The sequence below is a fragment of the Mixophyes fleayi genome, chromosome 3, assembly GCF_038048845.1.
Source record: "Mixophyes fleayi isolate aMixFle1 chromosome 3, aMixFle1.hap1, whole genome shotgun sequence".
Lineage (NCBI taxonomy): Eukaryota > Metazoa > Chordata > Amphibia > Anura > Limnodynastidae > Mixophyes > Mixophyes fleayi.
The window spans coordinates 68,649,401-68,665,517 of NC_134404.1; the positions used below are offsets into that span (position 1 = coordinate 68,649,401).

The window sequence follows — 16,117 nt, forward strand, 5'->3', positions numbered from 1 at the left end:
CTACAGGGCACCTCTTCACTGCAATAAAGCCATGCAGTCTGTGCAATTCATGTGTCCAAATTTAAAGGGTTGATGTCCTCCACCTCACACCCCTCAGCAAAATGCACCTGGAATTGGAAATAGTATTCACACAATAACTGTGTTAAACGAGTCAGTAGTACAGATCACGTGTAGTGCAGGGACTAGGACAATTAGAGGAGCGTGAAGTGTGTTGTGAGGAGTACAGCAGGCTGGACGGAAAGAGAAGTGCAAGCACAAGGCACCCGGTGACAAATGCAGGAAGAGGAGGAAGACAGAGCAGCGAAAGAAGTGAAGGAGCAGAGAGTGCGAGGAGGAGGTGCGGGAGCGCGCGTTGTGAGAGAGGGCGGCAGCGCCCGCTGTGGACATAGATCACAGTGCACAGAGCGGGAGCGCGCACAGTCACTTCTGCTCCGGTCTCTGCGGCTCCCGGTAAGTGTCTCTTGTGGATATCAGAGCTGCGGGTTTATTGCCGCATGGGGGTATCTGGGAATGTTCAGCGGCGCGTAAACTACATGGGCTTGTTGTGTGCGATCTGTATTACGTACCTCTTAATGTATGTGTTGGTCTGATGTACTCTCCATATATTTATAATAAGCGCCTTTAAACAATTGCCAGTGTCTGTGATTTGCAGTGACAGTTCTGGTTTTATAGATTGTCTTTGGAACTATGCACTATACAATTGCTCTCTTCCTGCCATTTACATGCCATTCCTATAACATGCGTTACTTTGCTGGGCAGTATAAGTTGACATTTATTGAAGAGAAGTATCTAGCATTCAAGGTAGTCTGTTGTAGATATATTGAGGAGATGTAACATGATGAGGATTGTAGTGCTCCTAGGTCCATCACGTGTGGCCCATTCAGCAGCAAAGTGTCCTTGGAAACTGTTTTACATTTTTGGCAACTATGTCTTTTCTGTGACTATAATATATATCGTGATAACATAAACCTGGCATGACATGTGCATACATGTGTGGATAGAGAGTGTGCATGGAATGTTTAGGTAACCCTTGTATCGCCAAGTTTTGTGGGACTTGTAGTTCTACTACAGCTGTTATAGAGTGTCACCTAATGTGTGTGTATTTGATAAATGTTACTTTATATGAAATCCTACTATCTTGAGTTTATTGAAACGGTAAATATAATTTTCTAATTGTTACTTATCTAGGTTTAGTTCACACCCCTCCAATGCAATGGTGGGTCGGTTTACACATGTGCTGTGCATTCCTAGTTTAGTTTTTCAATGCCCTTCAGCTATTGACTTGTGTGTGCATATGAGGGTGTATATGATTGCTGCTGTCATTAAGAAAACAGATTATGGACAAAGCATATGCTTTAACATTCCTCATGGATATCCAAAGGGGATTTTTGTGTTTCATGCTAGGGCTTCTTTCCCTACTGTATACTGCTTGTATGGGGATTTAGAGAAAGGTGGGGACTGATTTTTACCTTTTTGTCCATATTGTAATGAGTGTAATTACTATCCTGTTTACCATTTTGTGTCATAATTCTTTTCTATCACTTTTCATATTATCATAAATCTCACATAATGACAAGTAATACAGCATTTGGGCTTCCGTGTCACAGCAACAAGCTAACAGATATACAAATACTTTTATGTTGGTTTTCCATTCTCTGTGGTATAAAGGGCTTCAATTCCTACCTACCTGTGGAGACTTGACAAAGGAATAAACTTCAGTATTTGACTGGTAAGTGGACAAGTATTGGGATTTATGTCATTCTGTTGTATCCAGCAAGCTGATTAATGCATAATTACTTTTTCAAATGTCTTATCTGCAAGATTGAAGACGTGTGTGTGTCTGTCTGTGTACACAGGATATTTTAGATAAAATAATTCTGCTACCATAGATGCTAGAAGGAAAAGTTACTTTTATTGTCAGAGACTGTCCTGCACAGAATACATTCTGTCACTTTTCAATGTGTACAAAAATAGTTGCGTTACTATTTGTGTCACCAATAAATACTATGTCAGGCAGGATGAGGTGTTGTTACGAAGTTCTTATCATCTCGCTCTCTTCCTCTGCTCACTTACTTACTCTCGCAGTCAAACTTCCTCCTCACACTTCTTCTTTTCAATGAGTGTAATTATGGTTCAGGGGTGGGACGTAACAGGAAAAGGGAGCTTTACTTGACTTTTAGTGCAAAATACAATTTACATACATATGTTGTATAACTATGAGTTGCAAAACTATTATTTAGACATGCACAGACACCGAGCTGTCCACAGATACAATCACTGATAAATTTAGATTGTGAGCAGATGCCATAACTGAGAATTTATTTATCTGGATTTACAAGTTGTTGTATATGCATCATCAGAGCTGCAGCGGTGGGGAGGAGAGTTTCCTCTTCTGTCCAATGTGTCACTACAGGAGAGCTGCTATGACTGTCGCACTTTTCTGTATTGAGGAAGACAGCATTCAATCACTGCCTCCTGACAACCCCACTAGGGCCACTACTGCATGTTTGATGGCAAACACTGTGTCACCAGGGGTCCTTTACAACACAGCAAAGCAAATGTTTGTTTTTCTTGTGTTTTACTTCTATTGCTCTGTACATACATTTAAGTCTATGCTTACAAGATGCACACTTTGCATGTTCTTATTTGATGATCATCATCAACATTTATTTATATAGCGCCAGCAGATTCCGTAGCGCGTTACTATTTGATGTCAGTGTGTCTTTCTTTCGCCAAGTGTAATATGCCAAAGTCATGCCAATATTTTACTGCTAGTTGGAAAATTAGGAGATTTACAATTATTATAAAGTACCAACATAATAAGCAGTGCGGTACATTTAGAGGATCATAATGCAAACAAATTACATACAATGACATGACATGGGTAGGAATTTGCCCTACCCAAATGGGCTTATAATTGAAGAGGTGCGGAGATACCTGATACAGAAGGTTGCAGAATTACAATTGTAGCTGTTGGGGGGTAAAGTGTGTGTGGCTACGGTAAGGCAAAAGCATTATCAGCCACCAATATTAAAGCTGCCGTTAGCGACAGGCTGTTTTGTGTGGCGTCCAGCGGTGGGGTGCACTTGGTGTGAGGAGAGGCAGTGGAATGTGAATATATATAACTGTTGTGGCGGTTGCTGCAGCCACCAAGGAGGCGTCAGAAATGACCAAAAGAGGAGCTTGGCCACCCACTATGATGTGTCCACCAGAGAAGGGGTACAGTGCAAGTACTATGCAGATTGGGGCTCTGGCAATTCAACTCTGGTGGATCAATGAGTTTAGGGAATTTGTTTATGGAGCAGAAATTGCTGCGTGAGTTAAGGCAGGCGTAAGCTGCAGGGAAATATCAAAATGAAGTCTGGTGAGACTGGTACAGGTGGTTACATTATACTGTTAGCATGATATCCAGGAGCCTGAGAAGGCAACAACAATGACAATTTGGCCTGTGCATGTAAGATTTACAAATAACTCTATTTATAATATATTACTAGTTATTTAATTGGGCATGTCTGTTAACAGGTCATCAGTAAGTAAATTGGTCCAGCATACTTTTTCTTCTATTCCGTACACAGAGCAGACATTGCATAGGAGGGTGGCAGTCCTCTATCTCTCATTACTCAGAGACAGCTCAGAAGTCAGAGTTTATACAATTGTCTTACTAATCTCCAAGAAGATAGGAATGCTGGGGGATGTCGGCTGATTGGTTGCCTAAATCACACAGAGGGGCGGTGATGTCACAGCAAGCATCACTGAATACTAGACTTTATCATTTGAGAGTGCAATATATCAGCACCTTTTTGAGTAGAAAACTAAGACTAAAATAACCATTATGTTATAAATGCATGTGAACAAGAAACATATTAAAATGAATAAGTTATATTAAATCATGGAATTGAAAAGTAGAGCTAGAGTCATGTTAAGCTGTCATCTCTCTAAGATGAAGGGTGGGAAGAAAGTATAATCAACAAAGAATTTGTGGTCTAGCTGAAAACCTGTTGTTTATGCTTGTAACTCACTGATATGATCTTTGGGACTTTTAACCCTTTAAGGCCTAAGACAGTTTCCTCATATACCTCCACCTTGAGCCAGTCTTGCCTTGGTGGGAAGCTATCATCATCATCACCATTTATTTATATAGCGCCACTGATTCCGCAGCGCTGTACAGAGAACTCACTCACATCAGTCCCTGCCCCACTGGAGCTCACAGTCTAAATTCCCTGATACACAAAGACACACAAAGACTCTCTGTCCCTAGTCTGACAGGTACAATTTTGATAGTAGCCAACTAACCTACCAGTATGTTTTTGGAGTGTGGGAGGAAACCGGAGCACCTGGAGGAAACCCACGCAAATATAGGGGGAACATACAAACTCCACACAGATAAGGCCATGGTCAGGAATTGAACTCGAGACCCCAGTGCTGTGAGGCAGAAGTGCTACCACTAGGCCACCGTGCTGCTATAGCTGGTTGTGATGGATTGAGGAGGAAATATTTAAAGTAGATGGCAGCATTCAAACCTTTTTCATTTCTATAGCCTGTAAGGAGACATCAGCAAGATAAACCTTCGCTGCTTCCTCTCAATGACATCGCTGTGTTTGAAGGTCCCAGCTGGTACTTGGTGGTTATACAGACTGAACAATGTGTTGGTGGATTCTTCTCATACTGCTGCCTCTGGTCCTTTAGACTAAAAGACTGAAATTATTTATGGCATTGTAGTTTACATTTGAACACTGCTATAGTGGGAAGTCAGGTGAGATTAAACAAGATATTTTAGTAAGACAATAAAAACAAATGCTTTACTGCAAATTTTGCACTTAAACGCAATATTTGTAAATGAGATGTGTGAGGTTCTTACATATCATACTCAAGCATATGACTTTTGGGTACTTTGTAGGAATCTGTGTCCGCAGCATTTGTTTGCCGTGCTTATCTGTTTTATACATGTCAGTGGATTTGGCTAGAGGAAGGCCTAGCATTTCTAATCCTATTGGCACACCCCCATTGGCAGCACTTGAACACTCCACTGCGGCACGTACGATTTCTGGTCTAAAACTGGGACAGGGGTTTAGGTTTTGCTTTTGTTTTCTGGCAGAATGTGTAATGCCGGAGGCCACAAATATTGTTTGTGCATGGCTTATATTTGTTATTCCATGAAATGTAAATGTTTGTTCACTCTGATGGTGTTTGCTCTTATAGTACTTTAATGCATTTTCAATGAAATCGATAGTGAGCATTTTGCTGCCTAGATCTACCCACTGGTAGGCATGTTGCTTTTATTGTGGTGTACAGACAGTTTTGGTGATACACAAAGTTGCACAGTGATCCCTACCCTTGCGGTTGCAGTCCTCTGTGTGCATTCCTCAGTAACACAGTACAGCATATTGCCTGTGTGAACAAGTCCTAAAAATGTTGTTGGCTTCTAAATTATTCTATTAACCTCACTGCATATTTATGATTATGCACGGGTGATCGTGTGGTCCTATTGCTTGTCTTGACAGGGGAAACAAAGTAGATAGTGACACAAAAAATCTCTGAGATGGCACATTAACACGAACCCTCTGGTGCTGAAAGGGTTAAGGACTTTTAAAAAAAATTGTTTAGTTTAATGGGCGGTGGCATAGTGGTTAGCATTGCTGCCCCATAGCGCTGGGGCCATGGGTTTGATTCTGACCAAGGTGGAAACTGTGTGGAGTTTGTATGTTTTCCACATGTTAATGTGGGGTTTCTGAGTGATCCAGTTTCCTTCCACGGTCCAAAAACCCACCGGTAAGTCAATTGGCTTTTGATGAAAATGAACCCTAGTGTCTGTGTGGCAGGGAATTTAGAGTGTAAGCTCCTGTGGTGCAGGGACAGATGGAAATGATTTGATGTTCCCTCTAAAGCTCTAATTAATATGGTGGTGCATTACAGACAAATAATAAAAATGAATGTAAAAGCATTTTTGTGTTACCTCTCTACTGTTACAAAGACTTTATTATTTAGGCTGCCTACTGATTATGTGTAATATGTAAATAAATGTTTGGTACACTATCCCTGTTCTGCCAACTACCTAATGATATAAAGTATGAACTGGAGTGCATACCTCCCTGCAGAAAAGTACAGAAAATACCTGAAGACTGAATTAAAGTGTGGATGTCCAACTGCACTTTTCAGTATAACTTTATGTTAATTTAGTGTTTGTTTCTTTGTATACAAAGTCCCAAAAGTGGCATTGTAGCAAATGAAGTTCAATTTGTTTCTATTACTAATGCCTCACCAGTGCAACATGCATCACTTTTGAGGGGTTCTTAATATGCCTGCAAGAAGAGTAACACCCAATGGTACCAGAGCAGTACTGAGCTGTCTGATGCCAGCATACTCCTGTTCCATGTGGAAACGGCAGAGCATGCTGGTAGTTGTAGTTCAGCACTGTAAGAGTCCTACAAAGTCTGAAACCTAGCTTACAGAATACATTTTTGCGTAGTCATTATTTTTGGCATAACTATTCCTTTGGCATTTTTCCCTCTTAACAGCCCCACCCTATTTTTAGGCTGTGTTACTTTGGCAATATGACAACTGGCATAACGCTGTCAGACCCCACATGTAAGTTGTGTTACAAGCAGCTGGTTTGCATTCTTGTCCTGCATTCATGTACAAGTCCCAACTTCTGTACGAACGGAACACGTGGATGTGATGACTTGTTTGCATTGCAGTTCCTCTGTATTGCTACAGTCTCCCTTTTTTTTTTTTGTCTATTCAAACGCCCTGCAAATTGCAGCAGCTCAGGGACTTTCCGATTGTTAAGCTGGGTACACACTATACTGTTTTCATCCAATAATCGGCTCAAACGGCCGACATACCACCGCTCGTTCAAAAGTCGGGTCAGTGTGTGCAGTGACACAATGGTCAAAAGTCTGCCCAAATGGACGATAATCGCCTCATTTGGTTGGTCGTACCGTTTAATATTTTTTGGTCCAATCTCGTTTCCGCTGTGTAGTGTGTATAAACCTCCGACCGATCCACAACAGTGAGTACGAAATTATAGTCATTGCTCACCACAACATGGCTGTAAAAAGTCGCTAAAGGGACGTCCGCTCTTCCCTATATCGTCCCAAACAAGGCTAGTGTGTATGCAGTCCATGGACCGAGCGATCGGATCATCGATCGCATGTAAAATCGCTCTTCATAAAAAGTTGTCGAAATTTCTGTAGTGTGTACCCAGTTTAAGGGAGTAATACTGCCTAGGTCCTTGTGTGCAGTTCGCAAGTAAGACTATCAAAAGGATGATAATCCCTGAATTGTATCTAAAGGGTTTAGCAGCAGGGTAGCAAATAATGACTTATGTGTAACTAAGACTTCCTGACTGTTGCAATACCTACAAGAGAACTGGCTTCACTGGCAGGAAGAGACTGAAAGCAGTTGGCAAATGCTCCTGATGACAACATAGTGTAAAGGTGGGTCATTTCTTAATGAGCTTGTTGCTGAAGTCTACTTGAAGCTTGTTTGCGTAGAAGTGGTTAAGTGTTGATATTCTACCTGGAGCACCCATCTTACAGCAGAGAGATGTTATCTGGGAACATTGTGAAAAGCTCCAAATTCCTCACATTCCAGTTTCCTCTGCCAGGTTCTGAGCACAGACTGGAGTCTCCTCCGCTCAGTGCCCAGATCAGTGTACAGCAGTCTCCTCCGCTCAGTGCCCAGAGCAGTGTACAGCAGTCAGAAATAACAGCAATGTGATTGTTTACTTGCAGTGTGTTGGCACAATATATATGGATGTAAATATTTTAGTAGGCCTAAAAATGTCACATTATTTATCTCCGTTTCAGTGTAGTACAGCTGTGTCTAGCGTGACGTTTGCCATTTATTGATTCGCTGGTTTCACAAGGAGGCAATGCCATTGAAAGCAAATACACACGTGTTCACCATAGTTGCATGTTTACACTCCCATTCACTATTGCTGGAACTCTTATTTTTAAACTTTGAATATGTTTACCCCAGTGATGGGCAACCTGATATACTTCAAGAGCTGTGTGGCCCTCCAGCCTTCAGAAGGCCCACATATTACTCTTCATTTCAAGAATGAAAAAACTGCCCAAAAGCTACCTCTACATTTCCACATCACTCATCCCAAAATGCCCCCAAACGCCAATCCCTAGTCCAGAATTACACTCAAACCTCCCACTTGCTCCAAAATAGCCCCACATGCACACAGACTCCTAAAAGCCCTTGGATCACACATGTATTCCAAACTTCCCACACGTGCCTCGCGCACCTCCCCCCAAGGGCTGTCTGTTGCCCACCATTGTTCTTCCTAAAGCTGTTATTTAGAATTTTAAATATAGTGTCTCTATTTAACTAGTTTGCCATCAGATGCTTTTCGTGTTCATAAAGCTGTTATACTGTTTTCTTTCTTTGTTTTTTGTTTATTTTGCAGTGTTTGCTTTTTGTTGTTTGATTTTTTTAATTTTACATGTAAAAGTACCGAGGTACAGTCACTTCAGACAGCAGAATACAAACTGCTGAGATGAGTGACTGCCATTGCTGTCATTTGTATTCATCTTCTGATGAGCAAGCGACACATTTCTTCTTGTCTGTGCTATGAACACAATACATTCTGATATTATGAACACTGTTCTTCTGTTCATTGCAAAAGTGGTGGTATGGAAAATGTACTGGGAATATAAGTGAATGGAGTTTGATAGTTTTACAATGAAGACAGTAGGAGAAGTGGCGGTATGACATACCACTGTATACACCCCCACTTCCACCACTGCATTGCATACATTATCAGTTGCCCCAGGTTCCTCCTCCTATAAATATTGGCAGCAAAATTTGGGACGTACTGAAAAATATCAAAACTTTTGTTTGATTCGGATTATACATACAGTCGTCTGTCGAGAACTTTATTTTGTTTTGTTTTGGCTGTTAAGTGAACAATACAACCTAGTGGTCTACAGGATTGATTTAACATTTGGTCAATCACTTGCGTGGCCAAATTAGACAGATACGAGCTTCCAACACCCATTTAAGCAAATGGGTGACGCTTGGGCAGATGACTGGATTTACAGCCCTGACTAATGAGGATTAATAATGAGTATTAATTGTTATATCGGACTATTTGTGGGGCCTCACAGGTAGTGAGTTTGGCGAGTTTGTGGATATTGTCTGCAGTAGTGCTCTGTGTGTGGCCAACATTATAGATCACTGTACCCAGTAAATCCGGCAAGGTTCTGCAGATACTGTTTCTTGTTCCTTAGCATTAGATGTGCTAGTGCTTTAAATTGGCAAAATAAGCTGTTCAATATTTAATCATTACTTCCTTTTGATAGGATAACCCCACCCAAATCTAAAAATGTAGGGCCTGACTCATTAAGGATCTTAAATTAAGAAGTTTCTTATTTCAGTCTCCTGGACAAAACCATGTTACAATGCAAGGGGTGCAAATTAGTTTTCTGTTTTGCACATAAGCTAAATACTGACTGTTTTTTCATGTATTTGTGTGCTACATGAAAAAAACAGTCAGTATTTAACTTATGTGCAAAACAGAAAACTAATTTGCACCCCTTGCATTGTAACATGGTTTTGTCCAGGAGACTTAAATAAACTTCTTAATTTAAGATCCTTAATGAATCAGGCCCGTTGTGTTGGGTAAGACGAATAGAAGAATGAAAATTTGACTTCCATCCTCATCCCCGATACTCCCATTCGGCTAACCCCCCCCCCCCCCCATTGGCTGCAAAGATCTGTGAAGGAGATCCTCTGTTTGTGTCGGTACGGCCTTTTTACCCACACACATTAATGTAGATTTTTTTTTTTAGTGGTGGGTGGTGGCCTCTTTTTGGTGTATAATATGGCAGATCTGTGCGTGTAGAAGTGGTTGGATTGAGGCTAAATGAATAGTAGTTTGAGGTTACTATTTTGGGAAGACAATTGGTGGACAACCAGCAGCCCCTGGTTGTAATGAATTGTTGCAATTGTACAATTTTCCCTTCTCTGCTCTAACAGCTGAAAAGACAGCCTAACCTTTAAATATCCTCTACTTTGACCTTTGTGCATACTGCCACCTGCCACATCCAACAGTCACACTAACAGTACGTGTATATCTGTCTGTCTTATTTCTGTGTGTGGAACACTGATGCAAGCTCTCAGTGTTGTCATTTATTACCACTGGATCAAAGGTGATTCTTTTATTGGCTATGTAGGTTATCTAGAGCACTTTAGTCTTCCAGCCTGATTGAAGTGTTTTTATATATTTTTATGTTGAATTAGTCAAGTAATAAAATTATGTTGTCTACTTGTCTACTTACCTTACTGCTTTAAGGGACAAATAAAATAAAATATTGTTTTGTTTAAATTTTTTGGTCTTTATTACAAAGTACAAAAACAATAAGTGTTTTGACTTAATTGTGTTGCTGCTTTTTGTATGTTTTGTAGTAATTTCTAACGTCTTGCTTGTGTGCGCTTGTTACTATTTGTGTTCACTGAGGTGGGAATTCAATTGGCCGCGAGTTGACTGAACAGTCTGAGACCCATCGTGTCAGAGTTTTTACTAAAATCTCAGCTCGCTTTCCCTCGCATCCCTTAGAGATGTGTGGGAAAATGAGTGGAAATTCTATACCATATTATTCAGCAATGTCCAATGACATGTTAAAGTAACTCATTTACATTAACAATGAGTGCCTCATTAGACATATGAAATGTCTTTTTAACACATACTATATGCAGTACTTTACTAGAGAAACATAAAATGTCATATATATACATTGATACCATTTTCTTATTTCTTCATGTTCTGTAAAAAAACATTTTTCACTTAAAGCTGCACTGTCACCTCCTGTACAACGTTGCTCCTGTGCGCCTCCCTCTGGCCAGGGCTGCTCCATACCGACTCTCTAAGATAAAATCTCTTGCTTGTGGTCTTCCCGCTTGTTTCTTTGCTAATGATATTATTCTGTTGTTATGGGTTTTCCTAACGCTCTGGGTTAGAAGTTGGACTGTTTAGAGACTTGTCCCAGTATTCCCCTTTTTTGTCTTGTATAATATGTGTCATGAATTTTAAACCACTAAGCCCCTGAGCATGAACACTTCTGGCACCTATCTCTGGATTCATGGTGCAAGGTAAAAAGCATGTTCTGTTGATCCCAGCCTAGCAGTAGTGTGGTTACACTTATGATTCCATTAGTAAGTACAGATCAGAGCTATTAAGGTCCTGGGGTTTCCTGCTCTGCTGTGAAATGTCATATGCGCCCAGCACAGACACTGGTAGAGCATTAACGAGGTACATTTTTGAATGAGTGAGACATATTCTTTTTATTGCTTGAAATTGTTTCTATTCAGTTTGGGTGTGATCATACTGTATACCTTTTTTATGTTGCTTTATATAAAATACTCATTTATTTAAAAAAAAACAAAAAAAACCCCCAAAACAATGGGGGCATTTATGAAAACAGTTGTACAGGTAAGGAAGGGTCTGGAAGATGAGGTGTTGCCCATAAAAAAAGAAGTAAAGTCATTTTTCCAGTACAAAAAATGTGTTTGCTATGAGCAACAGCATAATTACTATACAATTACCAAGTGAACAGATTTCATAATTGTACCCCAGTGTATTTAACAGTGACTACAAGCTGAGTGGTAGTTGTGATTTCCGTTTGCTCCAGGTAAAAACAGGTTAATAGGAGGGAAAGTATATAGAATGATCTCATGACGTGGGTTAGAAACTGCTTCAAGAACAGGACGAGATTAGGTAATGTTTAAACCGTCCAAATTATCATGTAAGCAGGAATTATGCAGTTTCGGCTCTATGGCTTTTAATGGTTTTGTTTTTTTTACAAACTTTTATTTATAACCAATAGCTCAACAGCATACATATTTTTTTTATTTTTTTTATTTTTTTCATTGCGTGTAGTTTTATATCTGCTGTCAATCAGGTTAACCTAGTGGTAATTTTTCTGCCCTCTATGCTGTAAGAGAGGTATACAAACACCCCAGTGTGCATCTGCCTAGGGCAGATCTTTTGCTGCCGTAGCCCCAGCATAGACTAGTGTGATGGGGTACAAGATAAGAGGAGACAACCTTGCCAAGAAAGACAGCACACATTTTTTGCATGCTTGTAAACTAGATTAATAGTGAAGCAAGAACGTACAATTTCTTTCCCCTTGCATATCACGTGTGCTTATAGTCTGTTGTGACATTGTACAGTAAATATTTGGCTGGTGCGTGAGCTATTATGTAGCAAATTACAAGACAGTGATACTTTCATGAGAAGCGGCAGTGCAACTGAATATTCCCAGGTGTATCGCCTGATACCATCCCTCCATGAACACTTTGTGAAATTCCCCTGTTGCCTTCTGCATACGCTTTGGGAAATTCTTTTGCATGAATTTAATTAACCAACATTGCTCAAACATTAACAATGGATCACTCAGTGACCCTGAATTGTTACGGTGATAGCACTAAGCAAATACAAGATACAATATTATTTTATTGTACAGTAGTGTAGAAAGTGGAACCATAGTATTTGTACTAATTATAATTCATTACATAAAAAGCGCAAATCATGCTGTGTAGCATAGTAATCTGTCTTGAAGATCTGTTCCTCTGTTCTCTGAGAGAGACGTTGGGTCAGTTCCCCTGCACGAGAGGAGCATGTAAAGGAGAATTTGTCTATTAAGTGCATTGTCTGTGACTGCGGCCAGCTGACAGGGACAGGGTGGTACAGACTCTGCACCAAGCAAAGAGCCCGGCACCTGCCATGGAATCTTGTCTGCTGATTGGATGATTCTTTCACTTTTTCTGCCCCAGACTTCCAGTCCAGCTGGCCTGGCAATAGTATCATTTTCTGCTATGTTTATCCCCATCCTGACTTGCCATAGATATTGTTTCTGTGATTTACAGCAGGACAGGACTCATGTTTGGCTCATGTGAATTGAATTGCAGTTGAAAAAGTTAATTACAAGCTTCCTTGTCTTGTTGAAAATGTTATGCTATGAAAGGCCTAGCTGATTAAGCTAGCCACACACACACCAATCCTAGTGCTCGGTGCAGTCTGAGTGCTGAGCCATTAGATCAGTGTCCAGTTTGGCCACATAACGGTCCTGTTAGTGGCCATTGACTGTCATCTTACAGCCACATTTACCAGCATTCTGATGATGATGAACTGATCATTGTGGCTTAGAGCAATAGTATTTGGGCCACATATGCTGCAATACTGTGCTAATAACTGTTGCAATGTGGCAGGGTGTGTAGCCAGCATTGCGGGAATAGTCTGAAATCAGTCTGTAAAAAAATGTTTATAATAATTTTGTAGCCGAGAATAATCTCCACTATGAAACGTTTCTTAGATTGTCAGAACAGTTGATCAGAAAATGACTCTACATTTGTTCCCTGCACGGTGCTCTATATCTCTGAAACTTCTTCCAACATCTCAAGTTGGTATAACAAATACAGAGTAAAACAAATACAGAGTGAAGAAAATAATTAAAAATACAAATGCTGGTTACCAGCACAAGTGGGTATAACTAAATGAATAATATTGAATTTAAGAACAATTAAATAAGAGCTCTTCTTACAGTAATTACATAACTAAACAATAATGAAATATATTAAAATGGAGAAGCAGTAATAATAAAAAAATATCCTAAAAGTAAGTAAATTAAAATGTCCCAATTTGAGTTCCAATATCAGGTTGGAAGCAAGAAAAAAAGAGTAAGAGCGCTGTTTTAAAATGGTAAAAATCATTTTTTTGTTTCTTTTATAATAATGTTTTTTCTTGTGATGTCATGCTGTCTGCTTGATTTTTCTATGCCAATGATTCAGCACTTATGTGGTCTATTCTACACTTTGCATTGGTAACTACATATCCCAGCGTGGCTTGCCAGTAGGTTGGATAATATGTTTTTACTGTGGCAATATCAGAATGAATGTGATAGGTGTTGAAAATATTTCTTGGTTTTTTTTGTTGTTTTTTTTTTTTTGCTTATATATTTTTTAAAATTATTCTCATCTAGGCTTTTTCTCAGGTGTCTCAATACTTATGTATCTATATGTTTGTTTGTTTTTTTGTATATATATTTGTATCATCGTATAAAACTGTATACAGATTTAAAATTGCATTACTTATGTTTTTAGCTTCTGTGTATAAATGTTTGTTTGTTTACAGAATTATTTATAAATCACCTCTTCTCACATTTCAAGTAGAGTAAGCACCACTTTAAATAACATGGGTGCTTTTAATCTCAGCACATACTTCTGAAGTATTTGCCAGTTTGGCAAATGAACGTGTCAAGTGCCTATTGAATTCTATGTGCCTATCGGAGTTATTGAAGGATGAACTGTTTAATTTATTCAACAGTCTCTTAGTACCATTCAAATGTTAAGTTTGTGTTTTGGATCCTATTTCTTGAGTAGAACCAGCATGTGAGAGCACATCTATATCGGTGGAATGCGGCTGGTCAGGTGCTTTTCTCCAGACAATGATAACAAGTGTACAGGCTATTCGTGAGTGATCAATGCACACATCCGGAGAAGTGTCTGTAATCTCTGTGGTCAGACTGAATGAATTGAATGTTCGTTCCTCTGTGAGTGACTTTGGGATCAATCGGCACTGTTTTCTTTCACTGTCTGCAACCATGCTCTAACACAATCCTTGGCCCATATTTCTGATTTGAACATTCTAAATAGTGCTCGTGTGTGTGTGTGTGTGTGTGTGTGTGTGTATATATATATATGCTTGTGTGTGTGTGTGTATATATATATATATATGCTTGTGTGTGTATGTGTGTATATATATATATATATATATATAATTTTTTTTTTTTTTCACTGAAACTGGCAGATTGTGATCGTATTGAGACATGGAATTTAGTTTACTTTAGTATATCTACATCCTATTTATTGTTCGTCGAACTTAATCTATTTGGATATATTTTTAATGAAGTAGGTACTGTCAGATGAGTTCTTAGTTAATCTATTAATTTTTGCCAAATCCATTAATATTTATACAGATTTGATCATTTTTCCAGGTAACTAGCGGTAGTGTATTGACATTACTCTATGTATATATAGTATTGTCAGTCCTTCATTCCTCACAGCAGCTGCAATCCGAACAGATCTTATCACCGCTGGGGATATTTTTGTTGTTCAAATAACTATCCCTGTGAATCAGCAGTCTGTAACTTTTATCTCCTCACCATTCTTGCAGATAATACTTGACAAGATCTAAATCCCTGGTCTGAAACCCATGCATTTCCTGTACTATGACTGTTCAGCCTTTACCTGGCAAATAGGTAATAAGGGTCTCTAAACACCTGACTGGGCCAAATTGTTCTGACTCTGGTTTGCTTGCCCTTTGTGCGTTCTCCTGCATCCTATAGTATCTGCTGGCTCCCTTGGATGACCTCATGAAGGAACTTTGATGTCTATATGATCCCGCTGGGAACAGAGTACCGCTGAGCCATATTGTGCAAAGGAAATAGAGCTTCTAAATACGAGGACCACTAAAGACTGTTATTTACTATAGTCCAGTTGTGAGAACAGTCAGTCCATTCAATAATCTCAGATTATGCAAATTATACAATGGTCAAAGTTGTTTCTTATGTGTACTTAGATGTCTCTTAATGGACATGTGAAAATAGTTCTTTTTCTTTTATTTGTATAATTTGATTATTTTAGACATTTACTACATACACCAACTGACAAAAGAAGTGTTAGGACAAAAAAAATTACTATTTTATAAATTAGATTTTTTTTTTATCTAGAATCATTAACAAAGGATCATTTTGTATGTTGAACAATCATTGTACATCACAGGACAGTAGGCGTTTTTTGTCCCCCTTCATTGTAACATAAGGGTTAAAACTAAATTTTAGATCATTGCACAGCATTCCTTCTTCATGATGAAGCCTGGATGTGCATCCAGCCTAGTGATGCCCGGGTATTGCTGCATACAACACATACAACTTTCAGCCAAGGGAAACGAATAGGCAAGTAGCAATTGCTGTTTGGCCCTGGTAGGTTCTCAGTCATTCACCAGACAGAGCTTGGGGAAGTCAAGATATATTGCAATGTCCACTGAGCCAGCAATAAAATTGTCAATACACCAATCAGCCTCAACATTAAAACCACCCTATTGTGTAGG

General features: G+C 39.3%; 1 protein-coding gene across 1 annotated transcript in view; it reads left to right on the top strand.

Annotated features, from left to right (window-relative positions):
- Positions 1-251: 251 nt before the first annotated feature.
- LOC142143139 (phosphatidylinositol 4,5-bisphosphate 3-kinase catalytic subunit beta isoform-like) overlaps positions 252-16,117 on the top strand; it is a gene marked incomplete at its 3' end in the record, with an annotated part of 90,004 nt that continues 74,138 nt past the window's right edge. The window contains exon 1 of the mRNA XM_075200851.1: positions 252-450. The remainder of the gene's footprint in view (positions 451-16,117) is intronic.